The sequence below is a fragment of the Ochotona curzoniae genome, unplaced genomic scaffold (genome assembly GCF_017591425.1).
Source record: "Ochotona curzoniae isolate NIBS_2020 unplaced genomic scaffold, NIBS_Ocur_1.0 contig_2210, whole genome shotgun sequence".
Taxonomy (NCBI): Eukaryota; Metazoa; Chordata; class Mammalia; order Lagomorpha; family Ochotonidae; genus Ochotona; species Ochotona curzoniae.
This window is the reverse complement of record NW_024465369.1, coordinates 43,059,838-43,074,838: the sequence shown is the minus strand read 5'-3', so window position 1 is coordinate 43,074,838 and position 15,001 is coordinate 43,059,838.

Genomic DNA, 15,001 nt, shown 5'->3' with positions numbered 1-15,001 from the left:
CAAATTCTTTATATATCCCAAAGCAGGATTATGTGAACCCGTAAGCCCGTGCCCACAGAGTACACTTTTAAATAAGCATTTATTGCTGTCATATTACGGAGCATACTTGGAATGAAAAGGGGAAAAGATACTCCTGAAAAAAACCCTGCAATAAAGTTGAGGAAATAATATACAAAATAAGAAAACATGTCAATAAGGAAAATGGCAGATTATAGTGACATAAATAAATTCAATACCAATGTAGAGAAAATAACTGATGGTACTTTATGGAAGGATCCAAGAGAGAGACATTTTGGTGAGAGTTTAAAGCACAGAACTAGATGTTTCCGTATAATTAGAGGAAGAAAATAACATTGTAGGCAGTAGAAACAATATAAAGAACAGAGCCAAAGCAAGAATGAATTCAGTCAGTGAAAGGAACAAAAAAACTGGCCATGCGGCATCAGCGTGGGAGTGAGACAGAAAGACAGGCGAGATAGGAGCTTGGAGACCTCATCAAGAACATATCATGAGTTTTGAAACTCAAAGAACATAGCAGAAATGCAGATGTAATTTCATTGCAATGGACAATCACTGAAAAGTTTGGAATTGTGAAACTTTATCATAATTAGATAATTCTAGTAATTGAGACATTTATTTGAAGAAGGTGAGAATGAAGGATGGAAATGAGAGCGACTCGGGAATACAGGAAAAAGATGATAGTAGAGGCAAGGATATTGACAATAAGAATACTTGCAGCTGAAATTGATACCAGCACTAATACAAAGAATCAAAGATGACTCAATCAGTTGAGTATTTCTATAAAATAATGAGACTGAAAAATCAGTGAAAGACTTGGAAGAATGACTAAAAGCAAAACTAATAACAATTCCGTTTTAAAGCCTGAATTGACTCTGCTATCTAAGTATCTGTAAGATTAGTCTGAAGCCTAGAAAAGAGGCTTGGGATGCAGATATTGCGAAATCATCAACCCTTGGGAGAACAACTTATGCCAGGCAAAGTAATCCCTAGGCTTGAATGTGATTTTGCTTGCAATTACTGGGTTACTTTGAAATTGCAGTTGACAGTTTCTGCCTTGCGGGGGGGCGGAGGGAGATGGACAGGAGGGAAACATTTACGAAATTTTCCATATTATCCCTTTATTTGCTCTTCCATAGGATGGAATCATGTACACTCTTTGTTAATATGGCAAAATACAGTATTCTGAATATAAAAATCATTTCTGTGGCAGTAGTTAATATCTAAAGCCTAACCCTTGAGCATCTGATCTCATCTCTCATGTCAATTTTTTTTTTCAATATTACCCTCCTTGATTTCCTTAAAGGATGTTTTCTTCTCATTTGCCACTAAGACAATTTATCACAAAGCTAGACTATTTGTCTCTTGATTCAATGTATAAGTATTTGAGCTTTATACTTAAAATGATCTAATACTCTTCAATTGCAGAATCAAGAATGAATAAATATGATGTGGGTATTTGGCACAACTGGGATGCTACTTGTAACACCCACTTATAATGTCAGAGTGCACGGTTCAAATTCCAGTTGTGCCACTTCCAATCCAATCTTCTGATAACTGTCACAATAATGTCAGGTAATACACAACAAAAATATATGAATGAATAATAATCATATATTCTGACAATTTAATCATTTTAAGTTACTCATGGAAACTATGGTATAATTTAAAAAGACAATCATAATGAGCTATTAAATCCTTTGCTTTAATTTGGCATTGCCTTTCATGTAAACTGAAGTGTAAATGGAAGAGAGTTTAGAAAACTTAAGTAGGTATTTGAAGAACATATTCAATGACTGCTACAGTTTTAAGTGATACACTAATAATAATAGCTGTTCTAGAACAATGGTCTCATTCCTTAACATATCATTTTCTTTAGCAATAACAACTGATCCATGGATAACTCTGAAAGTATAAAACTATTTTACAAAAGCAGCCTAAACTCACATAATTCATAGTCTTGATGGAAATAATCATCTAAATGAAATTACTGTTTGGTGAAAGAAATTCTATGTACCATATTACAATTTGGAGAAAGAAAAAAAAAGTCAAGTTACTAACAGCTAATACACATTACTTGTTCATTTAGCACGCACCATGGAAAAATTCAGTCACTCGAAATACATTTTAATAATTTACCTTATTTGAGAAGAAACAGAGAAAGAAATTTGCATGACTAGTTCATTCCCTGAAACCCTAGATGCCTGAAAAATCCAAGACCAAAGCCAGGAGCCAGAAACTCAAACCATGTCTCCCATATGGGAGGCAGAAACCAACTAACTGAGCCATCACCTGCTGCTTCTTTAGGGTGTATATTTGCAGAAAGCTGAAATTTGGAGCAGAAACTGAAGATTGAAACCAGGTACTCCAATATGGGCTGTGGGCATGTGGCCTGTAAAAATTAATTTTTAACACCAAAATCACAAAGGAATTGATTCTGAATAATTTTATTAATTATGCAAGTGTGAAAATTATATGGCTAAAAATACCAACATTTATTCAGGAAATAATATTTTTAAGCAATCTGTAAAAATCCCAGCTGGAAGTGAAATAGTCTTATTATCAAATTTAGTAAAGTACAGAGCAAGACACAAGTGGCAATTTGCTGATCACATGAAGAGGATGAATTTGGCAGAGCTGAAAGAAGTAAATACAGCTCTCGAGTGGTGAGGATTCCCAGAGCTACATCTACACTCACAGCAACCATAATAGGCATATTCTACCTACTAATCATCTCTCAAGAAATCTTTGTAGTCTTTAGAATGGGTAATGAATAGCTGTCTAGATCTACCACTAATGAAAGTGGTTTGGGACACTGGTAAATAAGGGAAGAAAAGTGCCACTCAAGTTCAATTTGGCTCACTTTCAGGACCACAAGCTTTCTAAATCTTCCCCCACAATCACTCACTTAAAAGCTTAAGACCTACAGTCTAAATGTTCTGAAAATCTATAATACATGCTCTTAAAAGGAAAAGGTACTTCGAATAATTTGTCATTCTCTTAAATTTCTAGTACTTAATTCCTCTCTAGGTTATTGTTCCATCTTATGCTCTAAACTCCTCAGATGCAAAGTCCATTAAGTTTTAACTTATCCTGAATAGTACCAACTAGAATGCCATTTGCAAATAGGTACTTAAAAGGCTCTGAGTGGTAGAATGATGATACTAACATATGGTTCCAGAAAATTGAAACTGAAAAAAAAAAAGCAGAAAGTATGTGTCTGATAAAACAGAATAAATGGCCATGCATCTATTCCCCAGAAGTTCAGTTGAGAATAAAATTACTGCGGTTAGGAGAACATACTTTGGAAATTTACATTTTCCATTTGTTTAAACTTTTTCAAAAATGCTCTCTGATTATGTTAATATATATAAAAAAACTTAAGATTTTAATCTATGTATATTTACAGCTGCTTGCGAACAGATGAATGCAATTACCCGTCTTGCAAAACAACTCCCTAAATAGATCAGAAAGCTAGGTAATCACTACCACTTGTTAACCAAGTGATGTTTGGAAGGTTATGTGTTTTTCTCAGATATTAAATATATCTCTCTTTAATACAGATACTTGAAACACTCATAAAAACGAAATGAGAATTTATTTTTTAATCAATGCATTTTTCCACAATACATACTTTAATCAACTCCTGAAGACATCTTGCACATGGGCCTTTCCAACTTTTTCTTTCAGTTCTGCACTATCAACATTTCATCTGAACCTTAAAATGCTGTGTTTTTAAATCATTTCTTTCATAGATGTTTGAGAATATTAGTGCTTTATTCATTGTGCTAAGAACAGCTTAGAATTTATTCTTGAAATTTCAGTGGTGAGTTGTTTTTATTTCTATTTCTAATTTTCAACTGTAGAGCAAAGAAAAACATTTAGTGATGATTTTATAACCTACCATAATCAAATATTCCAAATGCTTTAAAATAGAACAAATTAGAGCAGCATTGTGACACAATGTGTCAAACCGCCCTTTGTGCAGAATGTGGGAGCTCATATGCTCCATCAGAATGCTTGGCAATGAGTCTGATCCCTGCCTTCCACCCAGCTTCCTGGGAATGTCCTGGGAGGCAGCAGATGATGATCCAAGTACTTATGTTCCTGCCGTACACATGAACAACCTGGATGGAGCTCTTGGTTCTTGGCTCTGGCCTGTCCTATGCCTGGTTGTTATGAGCAACTGAGATAAGGTAGAGACAGTGGATCAAGACTTCCCTCCGAATCCTCACCACACCTCCTCCTCCTTCTCTTTCAATACTCCATCACCAAATACCTTAGTAAATAAATCTTCTAAAAAATTGAAACCATAAATAGAAGGATAATCTATCATGTAACATAGATTTTGCCATAGGCTTGCTTGAATAATTTCATGTTAATACCAAATGTTGAAGGAGGTATGGGTCTACCAGAACTCTTAGACACTGTTAGGAGGAAGTTAACACATTTTACCACATACAAAATATTTGCTAATTTCCTATAAACATGCATTGACTATATGATTCAAAATTGCTCTCCAGCTTCTAAATCAGAAAGACAAAAATATGCAAGTTGTTTCTATTCGTTTTTTTATCATAATATCAATGGCTGCACGTAAGTCAAATACCCATCAGCAGAAAATGAATAAATAATCATGTTGCTCATACATACATACATACATAGAGGAAGACACAAAAATTAAAAATACAAATGACAATGTAGAGAGCTACATAAATTATTGCACGTATTTTTAAGTTTTTAAAAATATTTACTTGGTTATTTACTTATATTTGACAGGCAGATATGAAGGAGAGCTAGACCTGCCTGATAGTTCACTCCAAGATGCCTGCAACAGTCAGGGTTTACCCAGGCAGCAATCAGGATGCAGAAGCTCAAGCAGAGTCTCCCACACAGGTATCAGTCATCTACTGCTGCTTCCCAGGGTGTGGAACACCTGTAAGCTGAATCAGAAGCAGAGAAGCCAGTTCTTAAACCAGCCATTCTGCTTTGGTATAAGGGCATCTCAAGTGCTCAACTATTTAACAAAATATGTACCTTTGCTTGTTTTTCTGTGAGAAATATATAGAACAGTCTCACATATAATCAACAACATCAAATCATTATCTATACCCCACTGCTATACAGTAAAACACCTAAATGAACTTTTTATTCACATCAAACTAGAAGCTATTATCCACTAATCTGGCTTTCCTGTACTGTCCCTCCTCTTGCATGCACAGCCTCTGGTTATCTTGTTACATTTTAATTTCTATGAGAGATCACCTTTTTTTTCTTTTTAAGTTAGACTGCATAAATTAGTGAGATCATCTAATGATTGCTGTTCTGCAACAGATGTATTTCACTTGATATAATGACCTCCAATTCTATCCACTGTGTTGCAAATGACAAGATTTCATCCTTTCCATGGCCAGGTGGTATTCCATCATACATGTAAGCCATGCTTTCCATATCCATTCATTATGGAAGACACTGGAAGTTGTTTCTTTTACCTGGCCATTATGAGCAGTGCTGCAATAAGCACAGAAATACAGATTTCTTCTCTTTGGACTGATTTATGATTGAAAAGTCAGATGGTGTTTGCATGGGGGAAAAAGGTGGTCTCCCTGAAGGATCCCAGGTAAACTTTTGAATAAGAAAATGTCCTATGAAGACAGTCCCTAAGTTAAGTGGTTGGTTTTTGCTTTATGATGCTGAGAAAGCAACAGACACTCCTTAGAAACCATTGAAAGAATTACAGAGAGATGTTCCATCAACTGGATTACTCCCAGAATGGTCCCCATGGCCACAGCTGTGCTAGTATGAAGCTGGGATTCAAGGGCCTTTTCTGGGTTTCCCACGAGGGTGCAGGGGTCCAAAGACTTGGACCATTCTCTGCTGCTTTCTCTGACCACTGAGAGTTGGATGGGAAGTAGGGCATCTGGGACTTGATCCCATGCCTCGGTGGGACGCTGGTGATGCAGACAGACAATTAACTTGCTATGCCACCACATCAGAGTCAAGGAGTATTCTTGAAATTTTTGACTGGATACTATAACTCTGTCTGAAATCTGTAACTTTGTTTGAAAGACTGGAGATTGTTGGTTTAAAATTAGTAACTCCTCCAGCTGCATAGATAAAGGGAGATTGTTGATGTGCTGAGTGACCTTAGCAGCCTTGGTTTGGTTATGTATTTCTGTCCTTTGTCACTGCATTTTAGTTGATCATTGGACCTAAGAAGAATGTAGTCTTAAGAGGTTCTCATTCCATGATTTAGGTCTTACATTCTCAGGCCAGTGTGGAACCCAGCAGCTCTTTAAATTTCCTTTTATTTTGTTTGCTTGTTTTAAATGATTTTGAAGATAACAGTGATCAATTATTACATGATCAATTTTCACATTCCTATATCTCTTCTCTGCCTCCCAACATCAATTTCAAGGGCAATCTTAGACTAATGTCTTGGTTTTGCAACTGGCATGCTTACATGTCACACTTTTCAGGCCTTTTCTACTGTCCTTTAGAGAATTACATATAGTACTATAATCTGAGAGTTGTTCGCCAAATAGCAGAAATAGGTTAGAAATTTCAGTGTCTGGTATGGATTCCTCACTAGCTATTGCAAAGAAGCTGCTGTTTCTAATTTTTCATTTTTTTTAACTTCAGTTGATTTTCAGGCAAGAAATTAAAAAAAGGGTACATACTCTGCCATCTTCACTAACAGCTCTGAATGTTGACTCTGAGGATTGCTTTCTGGATTACTTCAAGATAGTTGATTAAAAAAAATAGTGTTCATTGCAGTAATTATAAAAGGTATGATTCTATTAATTTATGTAGCCAGATTGGCCTATATTTTTCCTACTGGGTGGGTTATAAATATCTCTTCTTAATGACTTAAGATCAAATACAGTGGACTAAATAGAAGAAAGATGTAGTGTGCATTGAAGAGAAAACAAATAATGGGTCCACTGAAGAGAGTTTTAAAAACAAAGCTATGATTGTTAAGAAGCTTGGCACTTATTGATACACTTTCGAACACTGCTTGTTCATAGGGCTGTGAAAAGGAAAAATCAGGAAGCTGTAGGTTGAAAAACTAGGATATCAGTTATGAAAAAGAACAGAGAAGATCAGTAAACCCAGGTACAACGTCTGGATTTCTAGATAACTAAGCCTTCTAGCAGTGACAGGATCACTAATGGCAATATACTCTGCTTTAGTTAAAAAAAAAAAGTTCTCTTTGAGGATACTGTTCAATTGTCACTATTCCCTCTCAATTAATAAATGGTTCTGAGCCACTGATATACATATAGATTTCAATAGCAACTAAAGGAAACTACATGGTTTCTTTCAAACAAAGAATTCACTATTTCTTAAGCCAAAATTTACAAGTGGCAAGTTTTTCTAATAGCAATTACAAAAGAACCGGAACAACAATAAAAGTCAAAGATGAAACTATATAACCATAAAATGATTGTGTCAATGTTATGTTCCAGCACTACATATATTACAGTCTTTCTATGATTATTATATGACTAAAAAAAATCTATTGCCTAATGTTGGACATCTGTGGTAACATCATATGGAAGTGCCAGTCCTGTGAAAGTATGGTGCATATTAACATGTAAGTACACTGTATCTGGTATTGTTAAGAATCATCTCACTGGATCATATATTCACTATATTATATTCTTATCCTTTCAGAATATATTATTACTAAATTTTTAAATATTTACTGCAAAAAAAGTTTGTCGTATTAGGCCAGAAACAACCTCACTGTGTGCTAACTTCATCTTTCAACTGCACCCTGAGGCCAAGTTGAGTAGTTGACCTGTAACATCTGGATTTGTACAATTCACTCTATGATGTTCACATAATGACAAAATTGTTAAGCAGTGCATTTCTCAGAATGAATCCTGGTTGTTAGGTAATGTATGACTCTACCTATAGTGGATCAAGTAAAGGAGGAAAACAATGAGTGTTTACCAGAAAGCAAAACATAATGTCCTTTGGATGCTGATGCACACAGATGGCACAGTCTTGCATAGCATTGGTTCTTCTACAGTGTATTTGTATCATAATAAATATTCTCACAAACAAGGATGGTTTATTTTTCTTCCAATTAAGTATTTCAGTTTAACGGCATTCAATTGATCTTTTATATATAGTTTGCTAACAAAACGCTTGCAATCATGAAACTAGAAAATCCAGGTCAGTTACGCATGTAAACAATGCAAAATCACAGCCTCATTTTGACCCTCCTTTGCAGGAAGCAGAACGCCTCATTTGAAATTACATTCATTTGTTGCATTAGGAGACCACACATTCCCTGTTTCTCATACTTTTTTGGTGTTTATGCACTTTCAATTCATTTTTATCATCAGATTCTTCCATCTAATGAATTCCATCACACAAATGCAGAGTGTCATTCATCAATTAACTTCTTAGCTGTGGCACAAAATTTCAAATGTACAACATTCACATGCTATTCTTTAATATTAGAATTTTTCTTTTATATCCCAAGTTCCTAACTGCTGAAATAATCATATCTCTTCAATACCTTCCTAGAATTTCTGTATGTGCTCTCTAGAGCACCAGATTTGGTCCATATTTCCTGTATAAAAGATACACATTTTTAACTTTGACATGCTGTGGTTATGAAGTTCTCTCTTCCTAAACAATGTAAGAAAATATATTTTTCTTTTTGAATAAAGCTGTTTGCTATGATGATGCATCAAGAACCAGAGGGCTGTTATTTTTTCCCCACAAATACCAAGTTTTGCAGACGTCCTATTTTATTGACATAAAAAAGTGATAGACATTCACTAGTAGGGAAAAAAGACTATTTAGTGTTTTTGTATTTTGCACACTAATTTTGTTTAACAGGATAATTTTCCTTAATAATAAACCAGAATTAAATCTATTAAATCAGTGTGGGCTTGAAAGGAGAGCAGAAGATGACATAATTATAAAAGATAATTGAGATTTTTTCCTAGGATACAACTCCACAAGCAAGGATCATAGGTGTGCAACTGAAACACAAGAATTTGCTAAATGTTTTTTAACACGAGAATATGTGATATACATTGATACAAAAAGAAATGACATGGAAACAGCCCTCAATTATCTTATGAGGTACAGTAGACCAAAAAGAAAAGAAATATTATTATTTTAGGAGAGATAAATAAATATGAAGGTGAAACACAAGAAAAACTACACAAATTCTGCATTAATGACTACAAAGAGGAGACATTTGTAAAATCCTTGAAAGTTATTGAGTCGATTCCCATGCCAGTGGTGGCCAGGGGTGGTCCCTGCCACCTTTATTCCCACCCTGACATGGCTGAGGGCAGCTGGTTCACAGGGGTAAAAAGCATAACACAGGAAGGGACATGTGGGGATCTGAGCACTCCAGATCAGATGATGCTTGGTCCAGATCAGATGGTGCTCCAGATCACCTGATGCTTGGTCCCAGGTGGAGTTGGAGGTAGGGAGGGGAGAGGCCCAGGTTAGCATGCTAACCTGATGGGCTGGTGAACAGGCTTGGAGAACTTTGAATGGGCCTGAATCTTGGGTGTGTGGAGGGATACAACCTCAAGCCGGCACATGTGCCATGAGACAGAAGGCTGAGCTGGGGAGTCCATGTGCTCCTAGCAGCAAGAACTGTGGATTGATCAGGGAAAGGGACAGGACGATGAGTGTGAGGGAGGACTACTGAGGGAGTGTGTTGCAGGAATGATTTCTGAGGGACTCCCAACAATAATGGCACTGTACTTGTAGGTAAATGAGGAGCTGAGACCAGCTGGTTTAGATAGGAGAGGACAGAGGACCTTTATGTGTCAGACCAACGCACCAGTCCATGTGGAAGACCTGAGCTGAGCTACTTAGCACGGACCCCAACCAACCACCACTCACTGGTGCACACTAAAGCTAGGGCTGGGAGCACACCTGGAAGAGCTAGATCACAATACTCACCAGTGAGTGTCAGAAGAGGAGATGGGTCACATTAGGCTGGGCTATTACACTAAGCAGCACATAAGGGAACCAGGTCTGGGGCAAATTTCTGTGGGGCATGTGTGGGCTAACCCTTGTGGAATTACAATTTCTGCTGGTTAACTTAAGAGCTAGGCAGTGATGACAGTCAGAGCTAGGCATCACCATGAAACCCTCTGATACTCATGCGTACTGAGGGTTGGGAACAGGCCAGGCAGGTCCAGGTTGCAGCACGTGCAGGTACACACAAAAAATAGGGTGTGAAGTGGGCCAGGCCACAATACCCATCAACTCACACAAACAGGACAGGAGGGGGCAGACTATGTGCAACCTGGGTTTGGGAGTGGGCCTAGTAGGGGAATTTGGGAACATCCCCTAGTGAGCCATTGCTCCCACTAGTGTATATGTGCTTTAGGCCTAGGTGTTGGTCAAGCAAGGCAGGGTAGCTCCATCCTTTAGCAAATGTGCAGACTGGTTCTGAAGGAGAATGGACCAGGCAGGTACATGAGCCAGGCTGGCGTGTAGGTCATGCCAGGTTAGGCTATCACACGTACCAGTTTGCATAAACCAGAGATGGAAGCAGACTGGCTAGGGATAGGCTGATTCACCCTCAAGTGAGAGTGGGGGTTGGAGGCGGGCCGGGAGAGGCCAGGTTGCAACATGGGATGGCAAAGGCCAAGACAAGGGATGAGCTATATCAAGTTGGGTCAGAGAAACCACTGGCACATGCAAGATATGTGACTGGGAACAGGCCTGGTTGGGGAGCTCAGGGGATGCCTCAGCTGAGCTTTGGTTTCAATTGGTGAATGTGAGAGCCAGAATTGGTGCAGAGATCTTTCCTGGACATGACTACAGTGTCCCTTGGCACAGGCATGGACAGAGTCTTGGGTGTACCACACCAGGTTAGACCTTAACACCTACTTTCGCTCATGAGAACCAGGGTGGGTGTAGGACGGACTGGGCTAGGGATTTGTCCTCGCTAAACCACATAAGAGCTGTGTCTGGATATGAACGAGGTGTGGCTGAGTTGTAGCACCCAACAGTAAGAACTGGAATGAGTGTGTGACATTTGTACAAGGCCACTGTTCCTGCCAGAACAGAAGGTGGACTAGGTCTGGCTGAGCCAAAAACCCACCAGAGTGCATGAAATCTTCCATTGGAAAGAGACCTTATAGCGAAGCTTGGGAAATTCCTCTGTCAGGATGCAGTCCCTGAAGGGAGTGCAAGAACAAAGGTTAGGAGCAGACCAGACCAGGTCACATTGAGGTGCCTACCAGCATACATGTGGGTCAGGTCTGGGGGTTGAGCCAATTCCTAACACCCACTGGCAGATCTGAGAACTAGAACAGTTTTCAGAACAGGACTGGTTGGGCCAGTTCACATTAGGGCTGGAAGTAGGGCCTGGCTGGGCTGGGCAAGGCTGCAGCACCCAGCAGCATGAACTGAAACTGCAGGCAAGCTGGTTGAGGCCAGGCTATAGTACCTGCTGGCAGAAGCTGAGGTGAGGTGGGCCATGCCAGACAAAATCACAGCACCCACCAGTACATGTGGACCAACGGAGTAGGGCAGGAATCCCACTGGAGTGCATGAGATCTGAAGTAGGGGGCCAGACCAGGTTGGGCATGTGAGCTGTTGCCTGCATGTGAGCTGGGTTAGGAGAGAAACAGGCTAAATTAAATGGTTTATGCACTGGTGCATGCATGAGTGAGAATAAGCACAGTCTGGTTGACCTTTGCCACAACATTAACAAGCAAGTGCTGGGACTAGGGGAAAATCCGTTCAAGCTATACTACAAAATGACCTGGAAGTGGGTCAAGTAGGGAACTGGGTATCTCTCTGAAGGATTGCAACTTCAACTTGTGAGCATGACAACCAGGGCTGGGGCAGGCATGGCTAGACAGGTGGTGGCACCTGCCAGCATGCATGTGGGCTAGATAGTGGGGTTGGTTGTGTCGAGCTAGGCTTCAATGCCAATTCACATGTACAAGAGCTGAGTGGGATGTGGGACAGACTGAATCAGTCTCCTGCATAGGCTGGCAGGCACAGGAACCAGAGCTGGGGCCAGGCCTGCTGGGATTTATTGCAGGTTGTTCTCTCTAGGCTGCAGTTCCCACTGGTGTATAGGAGGGTCAAGTGTGTAATGGGCAGGGATGGACTGGACCACAGCATCTATTGGTCAATGTAAGAGATGGGGATGGAGACAGAACTGACCCAACAATTGCAACTACTAGTGTGTGTGTAGGCCAAGGTGGGGGTCAGACAGAGGCCGACTGTGTACTGGTAATCACACATACAAGAGTCAGGTATAGGGTCACCTCAGACAAGGTTTCTTTGGGGGATTTCCCCCAACTTAACCACTGGACTCAGAAATCAAACCATGGAGAGAATCACAGGATCTGTGGTCTGAACATGGATTGCATGTGTCAGAGCTGGGATTTCTCAGTAGTTTGAATGAAGGAAAGAACAGCATACCCAGATATACATGGAGGATATGGCAGTATATTGGAGCCTGCAAAGGACAGAGGACCATAACAGAGGACAGAGGGCAGACCAACATGATCAACTACCCCAGCCAAATGTGGGCAGCAAATTCTGGATGAATGGAGAATCTAATGTGGACTATGTCACCCAACAGACCTTAGAAGGATTTCCTCATCCTTGGATCGCCAAGATAAACAACATTTCAGAACTACTGAACTTTGAACCACTTGAGCACAACCCTTAGAGTATGCGCCAGACTGGAAACTCTGGGGTGACACTGGGTGGCCATTCCCCATCCCTGGGTACTGAGCCAGTCTGGAGGCTAGATGCAGCTTTTCCCTTTATCTCCCCCATTTCCGCAAATACAGAAAGAAGAAATCACCCACTCTCCTGTAACCCTCAACCCTTCCAACTCAATTCAGCTATGTAAACATCATTAAAAATAAAATTTTAACTAAAAGAAAGTTATTTAATCATCTGACAAAACCCTTAGCTTTTTTTATGAGATACAATTTTGTTCTTGTGGTAAACACATTTTTAAATTTTATTATCTTTTAAAGTACTAATATCTTCTCACTGAAGGACAAGTGATTTTATTTTCTACCCTTATTTTTGCTAAAACTACAAAAAAAATTAGGAAGACTTACAGATGAAAATGAAAAAATATTTACATAAAATACATTATTTTCTTGAGAAACTATTTAAAGGAAAATAAAACAATAAGCAGTGACTAATTATTTCAAATGTGGTAAGATAGGTATAATAATGTTTTCTGGAAAACAGGGCAGATGGGGAAGAGGTGAATGAGTGAAGACACCACAGAATATCACAAACTAGAGTATAGGGAGAGGACCATAAACACATGGATTGAGACGGTCCAGGAAGACATTATAAAGCCTTGTAATCTGCAAATATCATCTAAAATAGAAAAGATGTCAAGAAATGTAAAACAATGCTGTTCTCTGATGGATTGTGCATAAAAAATAAATGCAATTCTACTACTATTCCCATTCACAATGCTGAACAGCCAGCTCCCTTAAGCTCCTCTTTAAGGGGATTAATGTCCCCAAAGCAAAGACTCTTCTGCTTCAAAATTTAGCTATAATAATTACTAAAATAAGTAATACATGTTCTCAAATACGATATAAAACCAAAAAAAGGGAGACATGGGATCCACAGTGCAACATCCAGGTTGATGACAATGCAATAGAATGGTAGGACTAACCAGCCAGATGGGAGCAAGAAGATGAGGGGACTCTAAAGGAAGGATGGAGGGAAAGTTTCTTAGGAAAAAAAATATCACTGAACGGAGAATCGGCAAAACGGATTCTATAAGTAAAGTAAACTGGTATAAGTAAGATGTTAGTTTGATATTCTACTTAAGTATTTAAGCACAAAGAAGAATGTGATCTGTGCCCTGCCGTGAACAGTACTTACACAATCTTATTAAATATTGTTTAAATATTTTTAATTAAGGCCATCAATTAATATACAAAGAACAGAGGACTTCATTATGATTAACAAGATGAATTCATGTTACTAACCTTCGCAATACACAAAATATCACATCAATGTCAGGGATTAAGTATAAGGAAGGTAATCTCAGTAGGAAATTTGGGGAAAAAGAATTAAAAACAAAATCTTCCCCCAATACATCAGGCTGTTGACAAAGACAGAAGAGACCACTTTTTTATGGAATGAAAAGCAAATCAAAACGTTATCTGTTTCATAGATAAACTGTTCAGAAATTTTTACAAAGACAGAAATCTCCTTTCATTTAGGCAAGCAAACACATCCCATTACAAACATGTTTGCAAGATAAACAATAACTAGAACTCCAATGAGAAGCCCTAAAGTAGTATCATGTGTAGTTCATTCTGGCAGGAGGGTCACTGAAGGTAGACTCATTTCCTCACAACAGGAGGGAGATCGGGACACTGTCTTCCTTGATGATTTCCCTTAGGACATAATTTCCATGTCGTTGAGAAAGAAAAATTTAAAACTATTTAGTCTTCACAAGAAATTTACAAACACCTCAAAGACAGGAAAATTTCTTAAGTTTTCCAAAGTAAATGTTTGAGTTAACAGGAATGGAGAATATCTTTCTTATTTTCAACAGGGAGAATCAAGCATGGTATTTTTAATATGTATTTTCTTTCCAAAGCAATAATTGTGTTGGTGGCTTGTTCTGTTAAATGGTCTATCAGAGACAATGTCTTGGCATAAAACATGAAATGAAGGGGCACAGTTATTCTTTTGAAAATGGAAAGATAGGGCCCAGCGTAGTGTAGTACTTAAAATCCTCACCTTGCATACACCAGGATCCCATATCGGAGCAGGTTCTAATCCCAGAGGCCACGCTTCCCATCCAGCTCCCTGCTTGTGGCCTGGGAAAGCAGTCAAGGACAACCCAAAGCCTTGGGACCCTGCACCTGCGTGGGAGACCGGGAAGAGCTCCTGGCTTCTGGCTTCGGATTGGCTGAGCTCCAGCCATTGCAGCTAATTGGGGAGTGAACCATTGGATGGGAGATCTTCC